We start from the raw sequence: 13,746 nt of genomic DNA, 5'->3' as shown, positions 1-13,746 counted from the left end.
TCTTATCTCTGAATGGCAAGATTCCTCGTGTACCCATAAATCAGCCTCTCTCCAGCAAGAAAGCTCCATTTTCACCTCACTAGCTCTTTCTGAAAGCAAAGGCTCCTCCACATGAAAGAAAAAAAAACCCTTCCCATTTTCCTTCTCAGACATGCCATGCTACTCTCTTCCCTTTCATATGTTGTTATTTTTCATACTGCGTTCGCCAATTATTAAAGTGATTTTGCTTAGACAGAGACAAGCAGAGCACAGTGTAGCTTCTTCCTCTTGCTTTTTCATCTCTTGTGATTTTGTCATACGAGTGGAAATTTCATTTGTTCTCTTTGAAAGATGGCTGAGGACTCATTTGTCATGATTATTCCACTTTTAAGCTTGTGCTGCTCTGCTACGCAGCTGAAACCAAGCAAACCAGTGGTGAACATAACAGGTTATGAGAAAAACGGTTGTCAGCTCTTCCTGCTACCAAAGGTACCGTGCTGGATTTTCAGCCTTGCCACTGCTGCTGCGTCTATGGTTTCTAAAGCCAAAAAGATGAAGATTCATTAATTAACAAAAGAAGCTGGCAGATAATTTCATGATTAAGGCACTGGAGTGGGACCTGGGAAAAGTGGGTTGATTTCCCAGTCCTGGGTTGGTTGCTATGTGATCTTATTCAAATCAGCGCGTGGAGATAAATGCTCAACGTTGGCATTGCCTGCTCCCCATCAGCTCCAAGTGCTGTGGGTAGGGGCTGCTGCACAGGATTTTTCTCATTATTAACAGCTGAAGTCTCTCCGTTCCGCTGGGAGACAAATGGAAATAACCCCCAAACTCTCCTTGCATTTCTTGTTACTCAACCGGCCTTCCTTCGAGGTTGTCATTTTTTCCAGAATCTCCCGTGATTGACTAAATAACTGCTTCTAATGTGTTGGGGTTTTTTTTTTCTTTTTTTCCCCTTTCTTCTGTTTCCTAGTGAATGCCTTTACCTTCTGTCTGTTGCAAATGTGAACGGTTTTAATTAGGTGCTGTTGAAATGTCTTTTGCAGCTTGGCATCCTGTTCAATTTCGCTCCTCTCGTTCTCTTTGCAGTTCTGTTCCTTCCCACATTGCTTATGTTTTCTTGTTTGTGGACTCTTCTTTATATCCATAACTCAATCGTGCTGCACTTCAATTTCATCTCTAATAAGCATAAATAGGGAAGAGGACAGATAAAGCCAATCTCTCCACATGCTCCTCAAATATTCCTCTTTTCCTATGGCATATCCTTCCAATGTTTGGGGGCTTCCAGCGGGACTCAAGCACAAAACACCTCAGCCACTCAGCTCAATGGATTTGTTGTGCTTTCAATTATCTTCTTAAATGACATCATTTTTTTTTCCCTACAACTTCACAGAACATAATAAGCCTTTGAGTAAGGTCCTTAAAAACAGGGAATTTCTCAACTAACTTGTCAAAGAACCATTAAAGCCATTCCTTCATCCCTTCCCATTGCTGTTCTGGAGTTGATGAGCCCTGGAATTCTGGTTTTGCCAAACCTTAAATGAGGTCTGGGAGGGTGGATCCTGGCTCCATACCTTCTGGTCACTCAGATGCATTGCACACACCTGAGCTCCCCACGTTGGCCCTGCCTTCCCACCAGGTGCTCAATCACTGCTTCAGGCCATGACTTAGTGTTTCTGCTACATCTACTTACATTCAGGTTGTCTGGGGAAGTCAGTAATTTCTACTAAGCTGTACTCTGCATTCACTTCCAGGTTTATAAGAGAAGACAGTTTCACTTTTTCACTTCCTGATCTCCAGAAGCAGTACTGCAAAAAACATAAGAAGCAGGGATGGAGTGAAGTGTGACAGTCTGGCAGCTCACCCCTCCAGCACTAGGACACAGTCAACTCCACGCCAACCCACCCCAGATGGAGGTGCTCCACACAAAAACCTTTTGGAGCCTCTCACACAAGCTGTTCTAGCATGTATGCTAAACCTTTCGTGACCACGTTTCCTTTCCTCACCCCATTGTGTTCCTACTGCATATGCTCTGCTATCATGCAAGCCTACAGCATCTTCTCCCACCCAAAGCACGTGCAGCGGATGTGAATTTAAAAGCATGCAGTCTGCTACCAGATCTCCCTGCTTACAGTCTTATATTCTCCTCTATGATTGCTGGCTTCAGCCAATCCTTTTAGCAGAGAAGCAGCAGGAGACATGCCCCCTGAGCTATATGAGGCCTATGATAGAGGCCTATTCAGCCCCTGAGCCTATGTTGGGGCTGAAGTCAGCTCCCCCAAGAAAAAGACATCTGAAGAGCCAGGATTAGCAAGCTCCAGACTGTAAGAAAGGGCATGGTAAGATGAATTTTATGATAAGTGATAAACACAGAGCCAATCTTGAACACACTTTGTCCTAATGTTGGCACTGGTCAAAAGACAAAGAACACTGCTTGGCTTTAGAGTGTCCACACCATCCTTGGAGGTGCTCTGAGGAGGGTTTATCCTGTCCTTGGGAAGCACACATATCTTCATGGAAGCCCCAGCATAGCTGGCCAGTGAGAGTTTCTGTTCTAATGCTTCCCAGCACAGGCGAGTCTGTCTTTTCTACTTTGTCTCATCAAAGGAAATGAGGACACACAGCATCCCCAGTGAATGGCACCTCATTCCTCCAGTGCTCCCAGCTCCCTCCCCAGGGGATGCCCGTTGGATTTCATTCCCTTCAGCTCTTAAGCACTTATTGGAAAAGCAGCAGCCAAGCACAGCAAGCTTAGAGATCCGTCCTGGGCTGACTGTAAAAAGGAAATGGGGTAACAAGTGGTATTTTAGCTGCAGCAATGAAATCCATGTCCTAAAATTCAATTCTTTTGGCTGTATTTCTTAGGAGGATAGAAAGCCTCAATCTGACCTGTGGCTTGGGTCCTTATTTCACATGTCCTTTCTGCTGCAGGTACCAAGGCACTAGATGTGGCTCGGGGGATGTGGTAGTTCAGGCAGGAACAGAAGGCTTTGTGAAACACCTCTCTGCACAGCTTCCTGCTCAACTTTTCAAGCACAGCATTGAGGTGACCTCCAGCATCACCGGGCACATTGTTTACCTGGAGCCACCTCTGACACATTCATTGCAGGTTGCTCATGCTTAAATGAAATAAGAGAAGCCCTGGATAACTTGGTTCTGACAGGTGCCATGACATTTTCTTTCTACTAGAGGAAACCTCAGAGACGTTCATGCTTGATGAGGTCTGACTGTTTCCATGGCTCACGTTTACAAAGGAAATAGGTAAAAATACCCACAACTGGAGGGGAAGAAAAGGAAGCCTTTGTTCTGCAAGTAGTGAAAACCCTTGCTTTAAGAATTAAGGCAGTTAGAATTAGTGGTTGCTTTTCCAAGTCCTGGCCAAACAGCTGCTGTTTGACGTTTGTGAGCAAAGTCACCGTACAAAGAGGATGTGTTTGGAAGCAGAGTAGAGCTGCATGCAGGAGGAGAAAACACATGGCTCCTTCCAGCCCGGATTGTGTCACGTACTGCATGTCTGGGTGGTAGAGCTGAAAGCATCACATCTGACGTGCTCGTTGGCTGTGGGAAGGCAGCTGGGGCAAGGCAGGTCATAGAGTCAGAATCATTAAGGTTGAACGAGATCACTGAGATCATCAAGTCCAACCATCAGCCCATCCCCACCACGCCTACCTAGCATGCCTCTCAGTGCCTCAACCACACAGTTCTTAAACACCTCCAGGGATGGTGTTGTAGAGAGCTGCCAGAAAAATTGGTTGTGTTAATGCCGGTGGCAGGCTCAGCCTGAGCAATTTTGTGGTCAACTCCTGCAAAGGAAAGCTCAAAAGAGGATGCTGAGCAATGTGCACTTAGTTTTCCCTGATCCTAGGTCAAATCAAAAGCTTGTGGTAGATTTGCACAGCATCACTGTTCCGTTTGCATCAGTGGAGATGCAAAGAGCGAATTCTGATCTGTTGAAATGACAGGCTGCCTAGAGAAGTTATGGGTACCCCATCTCTGGATGTATTCAAGGCCAAGTCAGATGGTGCTCTGGACAGTGTCATCTGGTGCATGATCTAGTGGGTGGCAACCCTGTCCAAGGCAGGGGGTTGGAACTGGGTGATCTTTGAGGTCCCTTCCAACCCAAGCTGTTCTATGATTCTAAGGAAGTCAGCCCCAACAGGAGAAGGCACTTAGCTGTGCCAACATAATGGCAGGGAATCCTTATGGGCGAAGACGACTTGGAGAGATGAATCCAGGGTGATGCTGGAGATTAAGTGCATGCCACTCAGCTAATGAAAGCTCAGCCTGTGTTTCCAGAGGGGCTTTCAGCAGCATCAGCAATCAGTGCCCCTGCTAAGATGGTGAGAATAATGGGGCAGCTGGACAATAAGATGCCAGCAAGCAAGAAATGCTCAGCAATGAAGACAGATGACTGCAGGAGAGTCTTAAAATAGCATTGACATGCTGGAGAAGAAAGAGATGGAGATGAAGGCAGAAAACCAACCCGTTGGATCAGGTCCCTTCCCCATCACAGGGTAATGCCCCAAGTTGTCTAGCTACAATGAAATGAGCTTGATAGCAGCTTAATTAGAGTAAAAAGTTGGGGAAAATAAATAAAAGATGTAACTTTTTATGCAAATGGAGAGCAAGTAGGTCCTCAAAAATCTTCCCTGGTGAGCAAACAGAGCCTGCTGATCCAGCAAGAAGGAAAGCAAGGAGGAAGGAGTGCCAGGAGCTCTCAACACAACACAGGTTGGACTCCTCTTGGACCACCCACAGTCCATGCATGGTAGCCTCACGCTCCTTCCCCACGCAGCATGCCCAGCTGGCAGTGAGGAACCAGACATCGCCAGCTCCTCGGCTTCATCAATATTTCAATGGATATTGGTTTTTACTGTAAGAGACATCACTTCTTGTTAATTTGAGTGCTAGAATGGCACTGGCAGGCAGAATACTTTGGCTCCAAACAAACCCCGAGGGAAAAAGGGAAATATATTCCTAAGAACAACAATTGGAAAGAATCTAATTCAATAATAGATTTGGTTTGGTATCGTTCTGGCACCAGCAGTCGTCTTCCTGTTATTTTTAGGTTCTGATGACGCCAACAGGTTTGATTTTTTAATTTTTTTAAAAATTGTTGCTGTTAAGCAAAAAAAAAAAAAATATATTCCATAGTTTAATCACATTGAATGAAACCGTAATTATTTTTAGAATTTAAGACTTTGTACATCTAGATCTTCAGCAAAACATGCAGAGGTTTGCCTGAGCCCAGAGAGAAGGATAAGGCTGCTTCTTTGGCTTTTGGAGACGAGGACAGAAAACAAATATGTTTTTCTAGCAAGAGACTAACAGGGTTTTAGATGAAGCATATTACACAGCCCAAAAGGCAGAATTTATGTTTATAAACACAAAACAAACATCAAAATCATCTCTTTTCATGTGACAGCTCCTTTCATTGTGTTTTATCCTTCCAAGGAATTAGTCACAGAGGTATTTATTTGGGATATTAGCTGCAATAGCTACACAAATAGGCACCAAACATTACGAATGCTTGGCCCCATATTGTTTGTGACTTCCACTAGGTCGTGAAATACTTGATCTGTGAAAAAAAAGCCTGTTTTGAAGAGAGTTTCCCCATGACTTCCTTTGCTTTGTGCATCACGAAGGCATTGTTTGTGCACTGTGCAGCAGAGCAGGGACTGCAAATCCAAACTAAGCCAGGAGGGCTCCCAGGAGAGACAGGGTAAGGGAAGTACATCAGCATCAGCCCTACTCTTGGAGTGCAGCAATGGAGAAGAGCTGTTCCTCTTGTACCCCAAACCAACCTCAAGCGCAGCCAATAGATGAGGCCTGATGAAGGGTTGCTCACCAAAGGGATACTCACCTCGCTCCAGGTCCAACCCAGCTGATGTCTACGGTTCCCAGAAAGAGGACAGAGATTTCTTATTCATCAATGGAAATGCCTTCTCTCGTGTTTCATTTCACTCCTGTTTTGGGAAAGGGATGAGAACAATCCCATTATTGGTCTTAATGGTAAACTTGAGAGGAAGATCAACCGAAAAAACAATGCCAAAACAGAGTGAAGAGCGAACGAGCAAAAGAGCAAAGGGAGGGATCTCTTTGAATGCACCCATCTCTCCCCAGGATACGTTGGCCAAGGGAAGAACAGTGAAGAAACAAACCCATCAACTCCTGAGAGCTCCGTGCCCTCATTCAGTGATGACAGCCTCCAGACCAAAAAAGGACTATCATCCAGAGCCACCCAAATTGACAGTGAAACTCTCCCAAAAACCATTTGTGTTGCTGTAGGCTTGGCCATACCCATCATCCTGCGCAGGCTCACGGATACAACAACAGACGCACACCAACCCCCCACAAATAAAGTAATTTGTACTTTGGGTCAGCACGCTCTGAATCTGCTTGTGGGATTTACTGCCAGGCTTGAGGCATTTTCTGTTCTTGCTCGAGCACTTGGTATGAAGAGACACTGGTTACAAATCTGCTTGCCTATGAGGAATGAGATGCAAACCGTAAACTCCTGTTTTGAAGAGTTTGTTCAGCTAAGATGTCACTTCTAGGCTCCGAGTTATACAAGATCTCATTTTTCAAAGGTTAAAAAGAAAGGACTCCTGAACTCTTTCCAGTTTCTGCTTCTTTTTTCCTGCTTTTCTCTCTTTAAAAACAAAAAAAATTACAATTACAAAAGGTATGTGCAAAACATTTTTTTTTTTCTCGGATAGCTTCTGGCTGCTTTCATGCTGAAATTTGGCAGTCAGCATGCATTTCTTATTCAAGAACAGACATAGATTCTGCACTTTAAAACTTGAGGTGGTTACAGACCCAAGAGATTTTTTTTCCCTTTTCAAACCTGCATTAAAAATTGTGCACAACCCTTTTTTTTTTTTTCCCCTCCTCGTTGTTGTTTTTAAAGAAAAAGCTACAAGGACGTGTATTAGCAACAGCCAATTAGCCCCACATCACCAGGGCAGCTCCTGCAGAAAGTGTTTTTTAATCAATAATAAAATCCTGGGAGATGATGAATTTCTACAGCGGGACATTTTAATAGCGAGGAATGAAATGGCTTCAGATGTAGGATGGGCTTTATACATCTGTTGGGCACCTGATCAAGGACAGCCCTACCTGGGGCTGCACTGTGTGCTTGGGGGCTGGTGATGGTGCTGTAGGGTGAAGGAACTGGGAGAGGGAACAGAGAGCTCCTGGTCTGATCCTGCTTTCACATCTATCCATCACCTTTCTCCCTGGAGCTACAGGGAGACACACTCATCTAATTTTACACTTGAAGTGGTAGAAATGGTGGCTGCTCTTTCCGATTCCCCACAACAAACATCTCTGCAGATTGTAAATCCTACACCCCCCAGTAGCTGGTTTGATATGCGCAGCTTCTTAGTGCTTGCTCGGACCAGTGCCTTTGGGTAGCTTTGAAAAATACGAGAAATTAACATTTGAAAAGGTATTCCCACACACTCTTTGAGCAGGAAACGTGGCTTCCTTCTCCACCCACTTTATCGCTAAGCAGCTTGGAGATGCATAATGGAGACTTTCACGGCTGCTGTGGTTTAAAACCATCAGCCAGGCTGCGATAATCTCTTGAGCGTGTCTTTGCTGAGGGAGAAAACTGGATGGGGAACAGCACCTAGATACCCATGGATTGTCTCTGCCACTGCTGAGGGCTTTCTATAGACCTGTGCTTCATACATCCTTGAGTCCATGTGTGTAACCAAGCTATGGGCAGTTTGAAGCTGCCTCCTGAACAGGCCAGTTTGCTTCCCATTGCTGTCCCTTAGGGCATTATCACATGAACATGCCTGGTTTGGGTCTAGAACCCATGTTAACCCTCCTCCTTGTGCTGACAGGCAGCTTGACTGGAGCTAAGCTGGGGTAGCACAGGGAAGGAACCAGCAAGATCTTGAGACAAAAAGTCCAGGAAAGGGCTGTTATAGAATCATAGGAACGTTAAGGTTGGAAAAGATCACTAAAATCATTACATACAACCATCAATCCATCACCATCAAAGCTTTATGGGCAAAAAGCCAGCAAGTGTTTTAGATGTTCTACCACGCTGAACACAGATGCAAAATTTCGACTATTAGAGCACAAAATCTGTGAGCTGAACCTCTACTGAAGGACACATTTCAATGCAGGTATAACCTGGTACCTTCCTGAGAGAAAAAAAACAACAAGAAAAACAGCCCCAGTTTGCCATCCAGGCCTCAGTGTTTCCTTGCCCATTTTCTCATGTGCACCAATCTGCCAAGCCAGATGTACAAATGTTTTGTGTGGGCAAACAGGCACTTGTATGGGCAAACATTGCCCTGATGCGTGCGTTCTCATGGGCATGAAATCAGGCAGTGCACAGAGGCAACAAGCAGCAATGGGGCTGGGGGGGACACGTCACAACCTTGTGTTCCCAGCAAGTTGAACCTTGCTGGCATTGCCACACAGTTGATTAGGAGAAATGCCTTCTCTGAAAGAGCAGAGGTGCACTGGCACAGGCTGCCCAGGGAGGTGATGGGGTCATTGTCCCTGGAGGTGTTACAGAACCGTGGGGATGTGGCACTGAGGGACATTTTTACTGGGCACGGTGGGGGTGGGTTGGGGTAGAACGTGGGGATCCGAGATGTCCTCTCCAACCTTAGTCATTCTATGCTCTCCATAAAAGCCATGCATCGCATCCATGTGGCCTGGTGGTGGAAAAGATGCTCTGCTCATCCAGGTCGCGAATTCCTGCCCTCCTCAGCCTAGGGAAGGGCACAGCCAAGCACCAAAGTGCTATAGCACCCTAATATGACACACATAATGGCTTATCTTCCACCATCTATGAATAACCTTGTACAAGCCATTAAAAACAGGTGTGAAGTAATGCATTTGCTATGCTTTCACAAGCTAATTGGGAGTATTACAACAAATGACTAGGTAATTAACCAGTGTTTCAACTCCAGTAATCACATATTGTAATTCTAGCAGAGCCACAAAGGCTCCAATATCAACTTGGTTTGGGAAGAAAGCAACATTAAGTTACATTCTGAATGCCTGTTCTTAAGACAAATACCATTGCCCCAGGAAGAGCAGCGGGAAGGGAGTGCTTTCCATGCTTGGAAGGACCTAGCAATCCCCACATTTCAGCCCTGCCACCTACACTGGAGCAGCCCAAGTGTGAGCAGCGTTCAGCTTGGGCTCATCTCAGCCTCCTTTCCCACCAGCAGGGCAGGACTGAGGGATGCCAGCACAGGGATACCTCTGCCAAGGCAGCTGAAGCAGCTCCCCGCACCCAATCCAAATCTCATCCATCCTTCACTGGTCTCTGTTCTCTCCTTCTTTCCCAAGCAGCGAAGCAAAAGGGAAACCAGGGGCTCTGCTGCAAGCAGCACCTGTTTCCATAGAGATTTGCTTAGAAAACATGCGAGGCAGAGATGGAGGTTAGAGAGGAAGGCACCATGGCTTGTCCTTGTGTATCACAGACTCTCGCTCGCTGGCTATCCCACTGCTCCAGTGTCTAAAGATGGAGATGAAGAGTTTCCTTGGCCCTGCAGAAAGCAGGGTTTTCTGATTCTCCCGGCAAACCTCGGTGCCTCGGGAGGAGATAAAAGCATGGATGCAATTAGAGTCTCTCCTATTTGCCTTTAATCAGCTCTCCAAAGAAACAGAGGTTTCTTAGAAAATCATTGCAAACTCTTGATTGCTTCCACAGCCTTCCAGAAGAAGGAAAGAATAACCAAGACAAGCAGGGCAGAAAGAAGAGATGGTGGGAAAGGGCAGAGGATGCTGGCCTGGTTTCCATCACCACCTGTGCCACACTGGCTTGAAGTGACCATCCTCAGGGGAGTACATCAGGAGGTGCCGTCAAGACACAAAATAGAAAAGAGGGTTTGTTAAACTATGGGATGGCACCTTGAGAGAAGACAAGGCAGGTCAGGCTGGGAGCTCCTGGACATGAGCAAAGTGGCCACATTGCCACTGACACCACATCTGGGGAGAGAAGTGTCACCCAGGAACCATGGCCATTGGGCTCCTTGTTTGATGGAGCTATTCCTGCCTCTGTGAAATAGGATTTGCTTTCCCCACGCCAAGCTGACTTGCTTTGAGAAACAATTGCCCAGCTGCCCCCCGGCAGCCGTGTCTTTGCAGTCTGGTTGCAGGCTGCTTGGTGTGAAGGAGCAGCTGCCAGGCAGTCATTCCCTCTGACTATCTCTAGGAGCTGCTCAGCCTTGCTTCCCATTTCTTAGGACAATCTGCACAGGCATTTGCAGCCCCGCTGCTCTCCCCACTCCATGCATTTTAACGCAAGGTGAAATCTAAGCCTGCAACGCAGCCTATTGAACCAAAGAAACCAAGCCAGGCTGAGCTTCAAATTAATGGAACAAAACCCACTACAAAAACGCAGCCAGCTGGTCCAGCCCCCAGCTCCCCAAGCCACTGGTTGGAGCCAGGACAGCTATCATGCTGCCAACCAACAGATTGCCCCAGTGGGTCGGCGGCTCACGGCCATTTAGCACATCCACTGCTGAGCACACTGCAAGGCGTGAGTTCCTGCCAGAGCCCTCGAAATGCAAATGAAAGCATGGCACTTCCAGGGAGGTTTCACCATTCCCTGGCTATGGTCCCAGCTGCTTCTCACATCTGTCCCCGTGCACTGCAGGAACGTGGTCAAAGGGTTCTTGTGATCAACAGAGGCAGAAGCACAGAGAAACAGGAGCTTGTGGAAAAACACAAACGCCAAACAAGCTCCCCAAGCCCCTGCTTTATATTCAGGCTTTATATATATCCAGCCATCCATTTGTCAGGAATGGAGGGTGCAGCGTTCTCCATCTGCAACGTCTCCTTATGGCAGCGCTGGCAAAAATCAAACACTCGTTCTGTTCACAGCTGTGCACATCAACCTGAGAAGTCTGTCCAGCCCTCCCTGCCTCTCATTTCCCAGGTGAAGTCAGACTGTGCTGCTAAGAGAAGGGCCAGAGCCCCCTGATCACTCCTGCTTGCAGGGTGGCCTCCTCCCAACCATAGCACCCACTGTGCCTCTGCCCTCATTGCAGTTAAGAGGAATGACTGCAGACCATCACTTCTCCACTTCCTTCCCAGGCTGAAACCTGACCCACTCCTACAGCCAGTAATAACATCTCAAAGTTAATTCACTGGAGTTGTACTCATTTGCGGCCAAAAATAGTGCTTAATACTCTTCCCTCAGCACAGAGGCTGGTCTGAGTGGTCAGCCCCACAGGCACAGCACCAACGGCCAGCTAAGCAAGGCAATGAATTGCTTTGTACAAGGGAAAGCATTAGGGAGCACAGCAACAGCTGACACCCAGCAGAACACCACCCACCCACCCCCAGGAAATGCAGCTTCATTCCCATAACCCCCATGCCTCAGTTTTCCCACCTGTGAGCAGGAACAGCAAAGCCACACATCCATCCAGACAAAGAAACAACCCCACACCTACTCCTTCTCCAGGGAAAAACAGGGAGAGCTGCTCAGGGCTGTTTAAGAGGCTCATGCCACACACCTGCAATGCACTCATCCTGTGCAGCTGGGAGCAGGCATCAAGCCGGGGGCCAGCACTGAGAACCTCTGTATGGGTGGCAGCTCCTTCTCCAGCACAGAAAGGAGACAAAATGCAGAAAGCCTGAGAGCAGCATGCTGTTTTCTCCTGGAAATGTTCTTCTTCTGCAATATCAACGCTTTGCAACCCAACCAGCTCCAGGTCTGTGCCCTTTGCATGGCACCCCTTTGCACCCCTCTGCTCTCACTCCTGCTGTGAGGTGCAAGACGCTGCTCCCCAAGGGTGAAGAAAGGGGGGTTGCTGATTGGCATTGCCTCTGCACAGCTCCTGCTGACTTCCAGACGTACTGCAAGCTGTGAAAGGAGGTGAGATGTGCTGCTGGGGTGTAACATCACATGCCAGAGGAGCTCAAGCTGGGACAGGCTCTCCAAAAATTACATCTGTGTCCATGAAACTCATCCTCTGAAAAAGTATTTGAAACAGTGTGATGGCACTGTGTTTTAAGCTTCTTTTATACCTGAAGTAAATTATCAGGCCGTGTGCAAGGCCACTCTGATACTTCTGCAGCCCAGGCACCAGGCTCTGCCTGCAGCGCTGAGCAGAGGGCTGAACTCCACCAGGAGGTAAAGCCCTTGGATTATTTCCTTCCTCTACTCCTCCCATTTTGGAAAGGCAAAAAAACACATCATTCACTATGCTCGTGAAGCAGATCTGTGAAAATCAATCTGCAAATCGCATCATCTATGGCAGATTGCTCCATAAATTGACTGACTGGGTCCCGGGGGGAGGGGGGGAAGAAACGTGGGAGGGAGAACTCATACAAAGCATCTGGATCAGGTCTGGCTCCAGCAAATCGCTGCACATCCACCACCCTTCTGCTATCCCAGTGGTACCAGTACCTCTGCTGGCAGCATTGTGTCCAAGCCCTCAGTGCAGCTCAGCCAGGAGGATGCCAGCTGGGAAGGGGAGCAATTAATGTGTTATGCATTCATTTATAAGGATTTTGTCACTTCACTGAGGCAATGCAAGCCCATAGGAGAGGTGGCTCCCATCCTCCCTCTCTCCCACTGCCACCTATAATGCCCAAGCTGACCCAAAAAGGGGCTCCCAAAGTGTTTCCTGCAGGCACTGTGTACCAGAGACCAATTCCCAGGTAGCCTGTCGTATTTTGCCTGCTCACGTGGGATCTGGCATAAATACATCAAACGAATGAAAAAAGAGAGGCACTGAACCAGGTTGGGCAATTCAAAGGAGGAGCAGCAATTGCATGTGCTCGTTGTGGAGGATGCTTACACATGGGTGGGATGCTCACCCATGGAGGGGGGTGCCTGCCCATGAAGGGGGTTGCTCACCCACGGAAGAATGCTCACCCAAGGAGCCACCAGCACTGCCATCCTGCTATGCCACGTGGCTCTCAGCATGAGTAAGCGCAGCCCCACTTCCAATCCCACACACATCCTCAACACCCGAAGAGCACACTTGTAAGTGCCATCGGAGGAACAAAAAGGGAAGAGGGGGACGAGAACCACCCCCGGCATCTCCCCTCCAAGCTGCTTGGGAAAAGCTCGCTGCAGCTCACAAAGCACCAGCAACCAGGGCAGTCAGGGACAGGCATGCCATGATGCTCTGAGACATCCCTGCCAGCAGGACAGGGCTTTGGTGCACTGAGAGATGCACCCTGCTCTTTCCTTTGGCCTTGCAGGGTTGAGGACAGCACCCAGAGGTCACATTTCATTTCCAGTAGTGTCTGTGTCCCCACATCCCTGCAAGGAGGAGCACCCCCCAGTTCCCCCACCAGTTCCCAATTTATCCCCTGTCTCCTGAAGCTATTCTCAGCAGGTACAATCTGCATTGCCATTGTTATTCAGATGATGTACAGATAATTTTAACCTTTCTGTTCCATTTGTCAAGGCTTTTTTTTAGCCTCCACGCCTGCCAGGCAGAGCACTGCCTCCCTAGCAGCAGAGGCTCCTGCTTTGCAGCACCAGGTTCCCTTGCTAGGGCTGAGCTCCTCTTCCCCTCATTGCTTCGGCTGGGGTAGGCTCATGTTGAGGTGGCCCAGGTGAGCACAGCAGTTGCCTCAATCCTTCCCTGAGCCCTTCTTGGTGCAGCACCCACAATAAAACAAGAGCCCTGCTGCAAAGCCGCGCAGCACAGCCATCACCCACAACTAGCCTGCAGCCTGCCGCAGGCTGCTGGCAGCCTGGAAACTTGCTGCGCTCCCAACAGCTCTGTGCAGGAGAAGCACAAGCCCTGACTTCAGCTTCTTCCC

General features: G+C 47.9%; 1 long non-coding RNA gene across 2 annotated transcripts; it reads right to left on the bottom strand.

The window, feature by feature from the left end:
- Positions 1-1,728: 1,728 nt before the first annotated feature.
- On the bottom strand, positions 1,729-11,414 carry LOC122181620. 2 transcript variants are annotated; one of them, XR_006179508.1, is made up of 4 exons: positions 11,354-11,414; positions 6,280-6,465; positions 5,843-5,945; positions 1,729-1,787 (listed from the first exon to the last, which is right to left on the bottom strand). It is a non-coding gene; the product is annotated as an uncharacterized LOC122181620 (long non-coding RNA). The 2 variants fall into 2 exon arrangements; XR_006179507.1 differs by having other exon boundaries at positions 6,353-6,465.
- Positions 11,415-13,746: the final 2,332 nt, after the last annotated feature.

This window comes from Lagopus leucura, unplaced genomic scaffold (genome assembly GCF_019238085.1).
Source record: "Lagopus leucura isolate 7727_CA_CO unplaced genomic scaffold, USGS_WTPT01 Super-Scaffold_100009, whole genome shotgun sequence".
Lineage (NCBI taxonomy): Eukaryota > Metazoa > Chordata > Aves > Galliformes > Phasianidae > Lagopus > Lagopus leucura.
Note: the sequence above shows the minus strand (reverse complement) of the source record. Positions and strands in the feature narration are given on the sequence as shown.